Consider the following 15,939-nt stretch of genomic DNA (forward strand, 5'->3'; position numbering starts at 1 on the left):
TGATATGGCCGAAGTATTACAGCCTCAACTTGATTTTGTTGGCTTCCAGGGAGAGTTCAGGCTTTATTTGTTCATCTTTCTGGCTGTCCACAGTATCCTCAGCATTCTTCTGCAGCACTACATCTCAGACTTTCTTTTTATATTCTTTCTTTACTGTCCAGCTCTCAAATCTGTATATGGTAATGGAGAATACAATGGCTTAGACGATTCTAACTTTAGTTCTCAGTTGTATATTTTTACTCTTTAGGATCTTTTTTAGTTGGACAAAGTGTGGCCAGTGGAAAGCATGCAGACCCCCAAAGTTCTTTTTGTGCCCCCCAGGCATAAAAATGTTTTTCCCCCTCAATAACAATTGCCTCAAAATGCTCTGCACAGTTGTGGAGGACATTTCCCCATGGGCCTTTTTCTTAAACAAGTAGCAACAGGAAGTAACATCCAGTCATTTATAGTTGCTAAAACAGCCTCTCCTGGATTCAAAATGACTCAGGAAGACAAAATATGGTGAAAATGTCTCCTGCACCTTCTACAGGGCAGTTTATTTCTTGAGGGTTATGGAGCTGTGGTTCTCCAAGGTTTCATGGAAGGAAGCAAATGTGGCCCAGTAGCCTCCTACAGTAGCCTGCCTACCCTTGCTTTTTGGGGATGACTATGTTGGCTCAGCTTCCACAATTTTTATAAGGGTGACTGTGGATATTTAAATGGAAAAATTTTACCCATCTCAACATGCAGTCTCAGGGTCCCTAGGAAGTACTGGCCCTCCCCCTCAGAGACCCAAGACAAAGACTTGAAACAGACAGGTAGATGACACATGTCCTCAGAGCAGCCAGAAGCCACACAGAGAGTGCTTCTGGCTGGGAAAAGCCAAACACAAAAAGAGGGGGGGGGAGCCACTTCTTGCCGGCGGCCCGTGGAAGGCTGCAAAACTGGCCAGCTTTGGGATCACGGTGTCTGACTGGGCTCTGACCAGGGCTGGAGCAGCCAAAAGCCACTCCAAGCTGCCCATCTGTTTGACCCTAGAATTCCAGCCTCAGAGGAGATCCAGCTGCAGCTCCTTTGTTCTCTATTAAGATGAGAAGAAATTTCACCATTGCTGATATTCTGTTTGAAAATAATCATAGTATGGCAAAAGAATGCCTTCATCTCTACCCACTTGAGAGATGAAGGGTCCATCTAGACTGCAGAATTAATGTAGTTTGACACCACTTTATCTACCATGGCTCATATCTTTGGAATTCTGGGATTCATAGGGCCGAGACAGACCACCCAAAAATGTTGGTCTGTAGGTGCCTATTTTAACTCCGGAGGGATGCCACAGCTGCCAAACCGTGTGATGTTCCTCCGGAGTAAAAAGAACCCGGTTCTTCTGGATTCTTTTTGCGGCACCTGGGTTACATTGTGAGTGCACCACTGGCGCACTCATGACATAAGCAATGTGTAGGGTGTGCTGATGCTGCGTGTCGCTTATGTAAATATGGTGGCCCCCGTGTGGACAGGAGGCCGCCATTAGGCCACCGCCCACACATACTAGGGTTCTGGAGCATGTGGTTGCCGTTTGCTCCGGAGCCCTAGTTTTGGCAGCAAGACGACACTTAGTTTTGTAAGATATTTAGCCTTCTCTGTCAGAGAACTCTGATGGCACAACAAGCTATAAATCTCAGGATTTCATAGAATGGAGCCAAGACAATTAAAGTGGTTTTGAATTGTATTAATTCTGCATTATGGCAGCAACTGTTGCTTCTTATACAAGACTAACAGCCTCAACAGACTGGTGATAAACACTGGCCTCAGGACAGAGTGGGGGCATGGCATCCACATGACACACAACCCAACACCAATGTCATGCCATACACCCGGCCACATTCTGGGCAGTGTCACGGCACTCCTCTGGCCAAGGACGTAGCCAGGGGGGGGTTGGGGGGTCGGAACCCCCCCTATCAGGCCCTGGGGGCATTCAAGCTCCTTCCTCCCCCCTCCCCTCTATTAAAACCATGCGAGGGAAACAGAGGAAAGACAAAACAAAAGTTCCTCTTTCCTCTCCGTGGCTTTAATGGAGGGGGGAGGGAGGAGAGAGAGGGAGGGGAGAGAGACAGACGAGAGAGGAGAGGAGAGGGAGTCCTATGACTTGCTTCGTTTCCTCAGAGTCCGGCTTCCACTCCTCCTCCTCCTCCTCTTCCTCCCCCCCCTTCCTCCCTCAGGGAGAACTGAAGAAAAGAAAGAAAAGGTGACTTCTAACTTTTAGCTGTTATATCCATGTGCAATATAGTACAATAATAATAATAATCCCTTACCCAAAATGCTGAGGATTAGATGTATTTTGGATTTTGGAGTTTTTCAGATTTTGGTATATTTATATACAGTATTATGTCTAATGGGATATTATACTGGGAGATGGGATCCATGTATGTTTCATATGCATCTCATAGACATAGACTGAAGGTAATTTCATGCACAATATTTTAAAAATAATGTTGTGCTTCTGCAAAACCCTGAGACCACTATGCCTTGTATAATTCAATAATTCAGTCATTGATCTAAACCTTCAGGATTTCCAAGTTTCCTTGAGTTGGGGGTCAGACCAGATGCTCTCAGGGTCAGTTTGGGGTTTTGGAAGTCCAGAGAAAGGAGACTCAGGCTCTACTCTGGATATTTCTCCTGAGAATGGACTCAGGTTTTCAAAAACAGTCATTTCTGGATTTTTGCAACAACAAAAAAGAGGTGGGTCTGTGATGCAGAAAGGCAAGAGGCTTCCTTCCAGCCTTGTTTTTTCTCTTTTTTAAAAGACAAATAGAATAAAATACAGTTAGCTGGCCCTTTTTCAGCATGTCAATGGGGATGCTTTGATGGAGAGTTCCTGCATGGCAGAATGAGTTTGGACTGGATGGCCCTTCTTGAGGTCTCTTCTAACTCTATGTTTTTATGATTAATTAATTAATATATGGAATCAATCTAAGATGATGAATCGTGGCTGTGGAGTCCTATGGCCCTGCTCCAGGCAATGCTAGACTGCAGGCCCCATCATCCAGCAGCACCACAGACTGATGGGAACTGCAGTTTAATAAGGCTGCACATTGCAGAAATAATCCAGTTCAACACTGCTTTAATGCAATGGAAAATCCTGCAATTTGTAGTGTGTTTTGTGCCACCAGAGCTCTCTGACAAAGAAGGCTAAATGTCTCACAAAACTACAATATCCAGATATTGTTGTTGTTGTTGTTATTTTCTTATATCCCGCCTTTCTCCCAATATACAGACTCAAGGTGGTGATTTTCCATAGCATTAATCTATAGTATATCTTTCTACAATGCAGATGGACACCTCCATTACATAATTTGTTGAGGATGCTTTGACTGGGAGTTCCTGCATGGCAGAATGGGGTTGGACTGGATGGCCATTCTTGGGGTCTCTTCCAACTCTATGATTCCATGATTCTGTAGCACTCTGAGCCTACTGTGATTTTAATAGTTTTTAAATGTATAAAGGTATAAAGTCTTATAATGCAAGCCATGCACTGATGGACTATTGCACTATAATTTTTTATTGATTGATTTTATACCCTGCCTTTCTCCCAAAATAGGATTCTCTTAAAGGGGTTTGTTTAATATAAAAAGAAAGGCTTGGAATTAAAAATTATGGTAGATAGATAGATAGATAGATAGGTCTTGGAATTAAAAGAGGTGTGTGTGTGTGTGTGTGTGTGTGTGTGTGTGTGTGTGTGTATCTCAAAATTAAAAATCCCTCTTGGAAGTGGGAATGAAATGTGTGGATGCAGCCTGGGTTCGTAACTCAGCTCAGATGTTGGAATACAGTGTCTCAAAGCATGAGCAGAGTGTCTCTGAGCATGAACAGAGTGGCTGCCGCTCATTGCTTGAGCAGCTGCACTTTGCTTTATCGAGCTGAATTTATCTGATGTAAACACCTTCAGAGGAAGGACTCAGTTTGCATCTGCACTGAAAAAATAATCCAACTGGCCACTTTAACTGCCCTTGGCTCCATGTTGTGAAATGCTGGGATTTGTAGTTTGTTGTGGAACCTGACAGATGACTCAACAGGTCCTCAAAACTACAGATTCCAAGATTCCATAGCACGAAGCCATAACGGAAGTTAAAGTGGTGCCATCAAGGTGTCGCGGGTAAACGCTCGACCCTCTTTTTGTGTCTGGGGGGGGGCTCTTAGCCTCTCAAAATGGTGGCACTTAGTCTTGACCCCCCCTTCCCAAAATCCTGGCTACGTCCTTGCTCTGGCACTGCGTCCAGATGATGCGGCACCAAAGGAGCGCCAGAAAGTCATAGCACCAGTGGCTATTGCGCCCTTTCTGATGTGCAAAAAGGTCAGATTAGGGCCACAGCATGTAGTTGCTGCGGCCCTGATTTGGTGAAGAAAGAGGCGGCTGCAGGCCACCCCTTGGGGTGATCTATTTGGTATCTAAAATGCCAAATGGGTTCTCCCCCATCTCCAGTCACAAATTCTGCAATTTAAACAAAATATACATTGCATAAAACCTCAGTTTCATGCAAGAGCCTGACATGCTGTGGACATGCTGACCTCACTTTCCAAGTCAAGTATAGGACTGAACTGCCCTCCTGTGATTCTATACCCTGTGGATATGCTGCATTGGATCTGCATCTGAATAGATATGCATGTAATTGCAATATATGGCACTAAGGGCCAAATACAATTGGCCCTCCATTTGCATGGGGGATTCGTTCCAGACCCCCCACTGTGAAAACAGAGACTCACATGTATTCAGGCCTCATAGGCTTGAATAGGGCATGTCCCTGTGTGTGTAGCTCAGGCGCAAGCACCATTAAAAATAATGGAGGTTGCCCCTCCACACATAATCGAGGTCACAGATCTCAGATCCGTGAGTTAGGAGGGGTGACTGTAAAGTAGATTTATTGAATGAATGTGACTTGATAGACATTATGCATGTCCAGCAGGTCTACTCTATTAACAAGTGAATTTAGCCTTACATACATCGGGCTGGATGCAGACTGCCATGCTTAAATAAACCAACCAAAACCAATGGACTATTTGTTAGCAATGTCTGTTGTCCCAGCGATTTTAATGAGTTTATTCTAAATATAACTAAGTCTGGATTCAATATAGTGTTACAACTATTATTCACAGTATGCTGTGGCTACAGAGACTACCCCAGAATGGTCAAATATAATCAAATTGCCATAGTTTGTTCCTACAAATATGGAAAATTCCCTTCTCTTGGCAGAGAACATTAAGGGGACTTGCTAAATAGACAGAAAACACTAAATTCTCAACTGAGCAATGCAGATTTTTCTTGGCTCTTTAGTGTGGCATAATGGTGGTAGTGGTGCTGCATAAGAGGAGAGTTCATATAAGTATAAAGGCCTGTTTTGATATAACATGTATCTTCTGCTGATGAATACACTGCTTAGTAAGATCCAGGGACTTCGCAATAATCAGCTTTGACATGGTCTCCCAGGAAAACATTGTACTTAATTTTTCTAGATGGGACAGATTATGGTGGATGCACTGATCTAGCTGTGTGTACTTGGTCTAATTATCTACAGTATACACATTCTCATTGTTAGCAGCCTGTTGTAGCATCTTTCATTCAATTAATAATGCTTTTGCAAATTGGCAAATAGCATTTGGGCTAAAATACACAGAGGAACTTTCCCTCCCCACCTTCTCCCACGAATAAAAAATGTTCTGCCTTTTCTCTAGTGTAGAACAATTTGTCAAGTAATTAGCCAATCTAATTAAATTTTTGTAGCACTAATCAAACGAATATGCTAAAATTTTCTTTGCCCGGGCAGTTTGCTGTCTGCTCGCATTTAACTTGATGATTTGAAAGAGGCCCAGCACAGTCTGCCACTCCACTTAATCACCTCATTTGCATTTTATATTGGTAAATCAAATTAAGCACCAGTGGCTTTTAGTGTGATTGACTGTGGTCAGGCCTGTTCAGATGGGACTATTTTTTTTTCCTACAGAAAATTAGGTACATTTTAATATTAGCAAGAAGGTTGGGCTTTGAGCATTCAACAAACGACATTCACTCAGCTAATTAAATGTGCTTGTTGCCCTATTTTTTCTTATTTGGCCAGCATATGATAGATTTACCCAGCTGGTGTGTCCATTTCCCCTTTTGCATAATTTCTTGATGGACGTTTTTATTTTGTCTTCTAATAAGATTTGTCCAAACAACACCTCAAGCCTAGCTGGAAAGACAAGTATATAAATAATATTTTGTGGGCATGATTTAACTGCAGAGAAGCCTACTTATTTAGTAGTTGTGAGTGTTTGTGCGGCAGGGGAGGTGTTGGGGTTTTGTTTTGGGTTTTTTTGTGTGTGTTAAGGATGAAAATGCTGCAATACTGTGCATCACTGATTGTGATTAAATTTTTTTCTTCATTATGCAGGCATTCTCAAAATCTCTTTTGCATATGGGAAACAGCAGTACATATAGTTGCCATCAGGTAAAATTATTTATTTTTTTAAAAAAAAATTCTGTTGACATCTGACTTTAGATAAACATAAAATTTAACCAATACACCAGGCTTGACCTGGTCCTTAAATGCTATACATTTATTTCAGTATGATTCCTTTATTGTATCCTGGGATTTCCTTTTCAGGAAGAATATTTAGAATTCTCAGCCAGAGAGCTCTAGTGCCTCACCAAGCTACAAACTTCAGGATTTCATGGGATGTAGCCATCATGGCAGTTACAATAGAATCATAGTGCTCCTTTATGCAGAGTAAAACAATCTAAATTGTTCTATATCAGATTGAGGTAGTGATGCAGTCTCTACCTTTCCATCTAGGTTCTGTCCCAAACTTTCTAAAGGTGGTTAGTGTGGAGACTGTCTGAGCTCAACTCTTGAAGAGATAGGACACAACAATTTCCATTTAACATCAATACCACTTCTCATATGTACAGAAGCAAATATCTTGCTCTTGTGTGATCCCAGATCTTACTGCTGTGGTCCTAACTGGTCATGAGAAGTAAACACATATGACAAAACCACAACTGATGACTAATATTCTGTGTTGCAATTACCAATTTGTAACTTAGGACTTTATCACACAAGGGGAAATTGAAAGAAAAGCAGGGGTTTAAACTAACATTATCCCATGAAAATCACACAATCACAGTGAAGATTTTCACACACATTGCGATTAAAGAGGATTTATCCCAGCAATAACCAGGTAAGAACCAGCAACAAATCATTCACAGGTTTCCAGTGAATGATTTGTTGCTTGTCATTTCCTGATTATTGCTGGGCTAAATACTTGTTAATCTCAACATCGTGTGAAAATCTTCACCATGATTACACAATTTTCACAGGATAATGTCTGTTTAAATCCACAATTTTCCCTGATTTTCCCCATGGGATAGAGCCTTATCACATGTCAACCCCCCCCAAAAAAAAACACCAAAGCTGAGATGCAGCTAGAGCGCGGCCTTCACAACTGTGGCAATAGTGCCATGTTTGTGACTGTGTAGTGTAAGTGAATACAGAACAGTTAGATATCTGGACCTTTAAGAACCTTATCACATGACAAAAGAAAGCTGAGATACCATGAGATAGAGGCATCTTTCTCCTTGCCTTTCCACATGCCATGAAACCACTTCTGTTCTCTTCCTGAGGGAGATGGTCATAAAAGTGAGTCTTTTGCTGTGCTGAAAAACCCTTTGACAACAGGGACACTGTTATGACCATCTTCCTCTAGAAGGAGAACAGAACTGCTTCAGTGACCTATGGAGAGGCAAGGAGAAAGCTGCTTCTCTCTCACTGCAGCTCAGCTTTCTTTTGTCATGCAAAAAGGCTCTTAGAGTTACAGATCTCTAACTGCTCCGTATTCACTAACAATACATAGTAATGATCATGGCACTATTGCCACAATTGTGAAGGCCCCAATGTACTTTACCAAACAGCAACTGCACCAAGAAATGGAGACCTGTATAACTGGCAATCAGGACATAGGAAGAGTATAGTTCCACACCCCTCCCACCACTGAGGAAGACTGTGACAAGATATTGTAACAGGGGGCCTGATTCTGATTGTGGCAGCCTTGCTCACTGGAAGGAAAGCAAATTGAAATGTCACCCTAATGCGCTGCAATTGTCACAACAGACCTCCATCTCTGAATGTGTCTGCTGCCTGGTAAAGTGTGTGTGATGGGTCAGGCCAGTAGATATTACATAGGTTGCAGTTACACATTAGTTTGACACCACTTTAAGTGTTATGTCTGAATGATGTGGAATTCTGGGATTTGTAGGTTCATGCTTTGGTTACAGTTGGCCCTCAGTATCCACAATTCTACTTCCATGGATTCAACCATCCACAGCTTGAAAATATTCCTCCCCTCCAAAAAAAAAAAAAAAAAAAAAATCCAAAAAGCAAACCTTGATTTTGCCATTTTCAGATAAGGGACGCAATTTTACTACTCCACTGTATATAAGCATCCATAGTTTTGATATCTGTGGTGGTGGTGGGTCTTGTAACCAAACCTCAGTGGATACCAAGGGCCCGCTATGTTTAGCTTTCTCTGCCAGAATGCTCTGGTGCCACAACAAACAACTAATCCCAGGATTTCATAGGATGGAGCCATGACAGTTACAGCATTATCAAACTGTCTTAAGTCTGCAGTGTGGCAGCCAACTTAGTTACACATTCACAACTATATAGACAATGTAGAATATGCACCCAAGTTCTGAAAATGAAAAGATGTTTATGAATGGGCAATTTTGTATGGATAAACCATGGAAAGGAGTGCAGTTTACTCCTCCATGATGATTTTCATCCTCTGTTGATCTCTGATATCTACCTAACAAATCTTGTACTGTATATGGCATCACGCATCAGATTTTCCCCAGAATCCACTTACTGAGAGGGACCGTATTACTTGTCCAACTAATAATTTTTATTGTTAAATTGTGCAATGGTTTAAAACAATTCCATATTGTTTTAAAAATGAATTACTCTTAATAATAATAATAATAATAATAATAATAATAATAATAATAATAATAATATTTATACCCTGCCTCTCCAATGAGATCAAGGTGGCTTACATTGTTTTTATCTTCACATTATCCTGAGATCCTATGATATAGGGCAATATATAAATATTTTAATGAAACTTTTTTCATATATTTTTAACCTAGGATGAAGATTGTTCTGGCCACTGACATGGTGACACAGACCCAAACACTTATATAGGCTTCTGTCATAAAAATGAAACTGTTTCCTCTAGATCACTTATATGGGAGATTATCACACTGGCTGTCTTTTCCCAATCTGAGTTAGGGCCATGTCTTTTGCACAGCTCTGTACCCAGATCGTTACCATCCCATGCCAGATCAGGACTTCTTTTTTACTTATCTAAAAATGCTTCTTTTCCATTATTAGCAAGGTAATGGGGTCCAATCAGGTACAGGATGGTAATGATCTGGGCAAAGAGTTGTGCAGTAATACATGGTCCCAGCCCAGCCTCAGCCCCTGTCCAGATCGAGGGAAAAGCAATGTGATAATCTCCATGATCTGCTACTGTTGCATCTTCTGGTATTGTTGTACACATGCTTGCTTGCTTGCTTTCTCCTTCCTTCCTTCCTCCATAGTACTGGGCATGCTGTGAAGCAAGAATCAAGGTGCTCATTTTTTTTCAACCAAATGGTAATAATCAACACTAGTACATATTTTAAAACATAACCAAAGCATGAAATGTCAAGTGCCAAAAAATGAAGCAAATAATGTATTTCTCATCTGAATTTTGAAATAATTATATGGTCAGTGTAAAGTCTTAGCTGACAGCCTTTAATCTGACAACTGGTGGAGAAGGTCCGAAATCTCATACAGTTTTAGACAAAATAAAAGACAGCATTTTCTTTTCTTTTTCCTTCTTTCTGTTTAAATCTGGAGCAAGCCACAGTATAGCTTAGTTGTCAAAATTAGGACGAGTGTCTGCATTATCTTGGTAGTATATCAGATGTCTAAACTTCCTCCTTAGAATAACAAAAATAACCTTTATGGTGCCATAGGTCCTCTGTGACCTTTTTAGTAGTCATAACAGTGACTGATAAGTAACAAAGATATATCAAGGCATAGTTATTGGGTAGTAGTTGGTGGAAGAAGCCTTGAATTCTGTCTTTAATGGTTGGCCCCAGCAATAGAGGGAATGGTTCTGGGGGCAAATGCATGACCTTCAGTTGACCCTGAAATATTCCATTTAATGTAGACTATACATCCATTCTATCTGTCAATATTATGTGTGTTTTCAGAACTCATGTGTAATTAATGTTTTAAATGTGTTTTAAAACACATTTTCTTATATAACCAGTGACTACAAAATATCAAAATGTTAATAACAGAAATGGACAGAAGAAACATAATAATGTGATGCATTTTAGAGATATTTAATATATGCTGGTTATATAATGTTTAAGATTTTGATATATACTTAATATACCACCAACGAGTGTTGACAAAGTAAAAACTGGAAGGGCTCCTTTACATTTAATGATTATGTGGAAGAGGACATTTCTACAGCTCTTGTTTCTTACCTGGTTGTGTGACAAGCAACATTTCCTGAAATATCTTCCATTCTGTTCTAAAGCATGGACAAGGCTGGCACCAGGTATGGGGAGAAGGAGCCTTTTTCAAAACCCTTCAACTGTCCTGATAGATATTCTGTTATCCCCCTTTTTCATCTGCTTTTAAAAAGTCTCACACTCAGGTGCTGCTTCACCACAGGTGTCCCAGTTTTCAATTGTGAGATGGGGCCCACCACTCTTCTAGCATCCACCCCAGGATCCCCATGTCAAATTGCTTGAAAAATTCTTTAAAATTTCACACAATGGACCGGATTATCAGTGGTGCAATTGGAGCAAATGACCCAAGGACCCTACTGGCTGGGGCTCTATGCTTCTCGTAATTCAACAAGTACACATTCACACATTTTTTTCTGCAGTGATGCTGTTTATTAAGAATAAGTTCTCAGATAATAACCTGAAAATACAGCAAAAATAAGCTGTATGTGCATAATTTTTTTAGGGAAAAAAGGGTAGACAGCAAACCCTCAGAACAAATCTTGCCAAGAAAACCCATAATAGATTCACCCTAGGGTCATCATAAACTGGAAATGATTTGAAACCATGACCTATGAGAGTGGCTTACAGAGCAGGGTATATATAAAAAAAAAAAAAATCTAGGAGTGGCCGTGTTGGCCAGATAGCAAATCAAATAACATCCAAACAATAATATCTTTACTGGGCCAACCAAAATGCACAATTACATGTTGCAAGCTTTCAAAGTCACACTTATTTCTTCATCAGGCAAACAAGAGGGGAAAAAATTGAAGATGTTAGTCATAGGCCTGCATTTTCTGTTTCGGGTCTTAGTTTGGATGATAGGCAGGGCTATCTGCAGATTGGCACCTCCCCCTTTGGCCTTGCAGTCACTGGGAGATTTTCAAAGTCAAAGAAATTTAGTGTCCATTTGCAACTCAAAGAAGTTGTTTCTTTGGAATCCAGAATGTCTCCTTCCTTTGTGAAGCCACAGACTTCTATGTAGGTAGAGAACACTAAATTTCTCAAGAAGTCTTGCATCAGGAAAACTTGAGGTAGTGTAGAGGTAAAGCATGCCAATCCAGTCCCAATATCAGAAAATGTTATGGGCAAGTTGAAGAACAGAAGATTAATGGGTGACATGATGTCCATGTTTATATATTTGAAGGGATGTCATATTGAGATGGAGCAAGATTGTTTTATGCTGTTCCAGAAACTAGGACATGGAGCAATGAATTTAAACTACAGTAAAAGAGATTCTGCCTAACATTAGGAAGAACTTTCTGATGGTAAGAGCTGTTTGACAGTGAAATATGCTGCCTCAGAGAGTGGCGGAGTTTCTTTCTTTGGAGGTCTTTAAATGGAGGGTGGATGGCCATGTGTCAGAGGTGTTTTGATTGTGATTCACACAACAAAAATATCCAAAATGTGTGTCCACATAAACTTAATATCTGTATGTTATATACTTAAATGCTGAGGTTGAATAATAAATATGAAGTCTGATGAATCATAGAAGGTTGTAAGGTTGCTAGAGTAAAAACTAGAGCGTTATCCTTTTCCTTTTTTTTAAAAAAAAAGGATATTTATTTATTTATTTAAGTTTTCTAAAATTGAAAAGAAAAAGAAAAATGTGCATACACTGACATCATAATAAACATTGGCACCATACACGATATTTATATTAGCATTTCATTACTTACGTTCAAAATCGTAAACATTCATTAAATCCAAAAAATTCTACTATAAAATCCAAAACATCAGTTGTTACTTCCTCATGTGTAGTCCTTTGGGAGTTATCTCAGTTCCTTTTTACTTTTTTATGCTATCTTTTCTTTACTACATTTTTTCTATTAATATATTGTGCCTTAAGGTATTTGGAAACAAAATATTATATAATTTTAGTCTTTGTGTTAATTAGTAAGCTGATAGACAATTGTTTTTAGCTATCTATTTAGGTCTGTTACTATTATATTCTTAGACTATAGCTTCTGCAATCACCTAGTTTTTGGGGTATGCTGGGAACTGTACTCCAAAATGTAACTTTTCCAAGCTCTGGGAAAGCAGAGGTGTCACATTCCCTTCCTGCTCAGAATCTAAGAAGCATGCAAAAGAATCCATACTGTCTAGCTATGCAGCCAGCCTCACTCCTTCTCTGCTTCCCCATATTGACCAGGCTCTTAGCTGGCATTTAAAGCTCCTGAGTGACCAATAACTTTAGTTCTTCCAGCCAGTAATGCTGACCAAGAAACCATCAATCTTCTTGCTTCTTCCCTTGGTGAGGAAGGAAAATGAGAGGCAGAAACTTAGGGGCAGTACAGACGGACAACTGCCCATTTTTGCCCTGCATCTGTGCTACAGCATCCACACACTGCAGCACAGATGCGCCGCCAAAAAGAAGCTGCTTAGAGCAGCTTCTTTTTTGCAGCGTCACAAACAGAAAGGGGCGCCGCCATGATGCCACTTCCTGTCAGCAATGTCCGGATGCTGCGCAGTGGTGCCATCATCATGGCGGCGATGGTGGCATCCATACATACTAAGGTTCAGAGCATGCAGTTGCTCCATTCTCCCGAGCCCTAGAATCGGCACCTCCACGCTGCTTCTGGCCCGTCTGTATCAGGCCTTAGTAATTCATTTCTGATCTTTCACAGTGTTTTAAAAGTAATTTATTACTATTTCTCATTACAGTTTGAAAAAAAATATTAATTGCAGTATTATCTGTCGTGTTGCTCATTCCTTTTTGTTGTTTTCTATTGCGTTTTTTTTTTTTTTTTTAAATCCCTCACAGGATTGGTATTGGCATCAAACCTGTGAAAATGCCCATTACATGTAACATAGGAAAGTAATTAGAAAACCTTAGCCATTATATCAATAACATGATTTCATTGCAACCTGCCACATTACTTTTGAAATATAATTTCATTATGTCCTTGATACCAAGGGTGAAAAATTTCCATATTATTACAATAGATGTGTCTCATACCTTTCAAGCTGTGGTCGTGGTGAGAAGGAGGATCCAATGGTAGCCAATAGCTTTCGTATCAGGAATGTTGTGAACCTGCTTTGGGTTTCATTCCAAATTTTAAAGAAGATACCCAAAGCACTGAACACATTCCTGCAAAATAAATTCTACACCTTGGTTAGCTGATTTAAAGTAAGAAATAAAACCCAGATCAGATTTGCAGCATCTTTGGCACATAAACCATTGGCCGCCACTAGAAACCATACTCCCATCCCAGTAGCTTCCCTACTGCTGCTCTTGAAGGATTCTTGCCAGGAGTCCTTTCAAAACTTGAGCTGGCCAGCTGTGAAGCCTAGCATTTAATGAGGCCCAAGACCAACAAACAACTCCATAGCCCCACCCTTCCTCCCTTTCTTGTAATATACTGCCCCTTTAAAAGGGGGGCAAGGCTTCAGAGAGGGCCAATGTGGTAGTGGCTTGAATATTGGACAAGGTTGTGTGAAAGCAAAGTTCAAATTCCTACTCTGCCATTGAAACCCACTGGGTTACCTTGGGCAAGTCATACTCTTTCAGCCACAGAGAAAGGCGATGGCAAACTTCCTCTGAACAAATCTTGCCAAGAAACCCCTGTGATGGGTTCACTTCAGGGTCACCATCAGTCAGAAATGACTTGAAAGCACAGAACAACAAATCCTCAGATGTGGGAAATGTGAGAGATGGTAGAATATCTCACATGCAGGCGAATGAAGTTGGCAAGGCAGAAGCTGAACAACAACTAGTCCCATATCCATCTTCTCACCCATGGAATCAAGCAGAAAAAGAAATAAGCATAATCCTCTTTGAAAAACATACAAAGTAGCCTTCCTTTCAAATCATTTGTTCATTATCATACATATAGATTTATGGAGGAGGGAGAGAAGAGACAGAAATGGCTGCAGGCTAAAGTGATGCAGGAAAGAGTAGGCATGGGAAAACATACAAACAGAAAGTGTAAAAACATGCAAACTAAAAAGTAGAGTATAAATGCGTACAGGTTGCTAAATCTAAAAGAGTTTGAACAAGCCTCAACTTGAGCAGGGTATGAGAGAATACTCTTCTTGGTTTTCACTGTGCATCCAGGAACATCAAAGAGAGCTATGTTAATTCTTGGTTTATATAATCCTTCTCTTTCAAGTTAATGGGGTTCACCAGGGCTATCTTGCCTGATTCCATACACACATACACAAATCTTTTCCAACTCCTTGAGCTGACCCTTGAGATGAATGTGTGTTTACTCAGATGTAAGTCTCACTGTATTCAATGAGACTTACTACCCAAACTTCATCTTTGACAGGATATGTTCATAAGTGGGCTTCTCTTTGCCGTCTTCTATATGGTAAATAAATCAATTTGTTTAGCCTTTCTGTAACCTTTTTATGGCCTATTACTTCTACTTTTACAGTTGGCACTCCATATCCACACATTTTTATTCATGAATTCAACCGTCCACAGCTTGAAAATATTTTAAAGCTATATAAATGACAAAAAACAAACCTTAATTTTTCCATTTTATATAAGGAACACCATTTTACCATGCCATTGTATTTGATGGGACTTGAGCATCCACAGATTTTGGACACCCATGAGAGGTCCTGGAACCAGCCCCCAGTGGATACCAAGGGCCCACTGTGCACATTTGTTGCCTGAACTGATGGTCCTGATTGATTTCCTGTTCCTGGTGTATTTCAAGAAATACCATGCATATATTTTTTTGTAAAAATGAATCACAATCCAGTATATATCTTGGACAAGATGAAAATGATAGTGGGATTCTGAGAAATACAACAAAAATAAGATTGGCAGTTTTTCACATCCCTAGTTGCAGAACATATATCTCTGGGGCATAACATCACATAATGCTTTTCTTTTTACTGTTGCTCCCAAAGAGGAGACTTCAATCAAAAGATTCAAAGGTCCAAAACACACTGCAGAAATAATCCAGTCTGAGATCTCTTTAACTGCCCTGTAGGTGATACTGGGAAGTGTAGTTTTGTGAGACATTGAGCATTCTCTGTCAGAGGGCTCTGGTGGCACAATAAGCTTCAATTCTCAGGATTCCATAATACTGAGCCCTGGCAGTTAAAGTGGTCTCAAACAGGATTATTTCTGCAGTGTGTTTTGGGCCAAAGTACAAGAAAGGTATTTTGATTAAACAATAGGTAGAATTTTCTGGCAGTTTGATCTGTGCAAAAGACTGCCTTAGAATGTGTCAGAGTGTCCTTTCATAGTCGTTTTTAAGCATAGCATGGAAGGCCACCTACAAAAGTTACTGTAGCATGTGATTTCCTATGTTGACAAGGGGATGAACATGAGATGACCTTTGAGGTTCCATCCAACTCTATGATTCAAAGCAACATTTATTTTAGTGCCCTAAAATCTTTCATGTGCATTA

Source organism: Sceloporus undulatus, chromosome 2, assembly GCF_019175285.1.
Source record: "Sceloporus undulatus isolate JIND9_A2432 ecotype Alabama chromosome 2, SceUnd_v1.1, whole genome shotgun sequence".
NCBI classification, from domain to species: Eukaryota; Metazoa; Chordata; class Lepidosauria; order Squamata; family Phrynosomatidae; genus Sceloporus; species Sceloporus undulatus.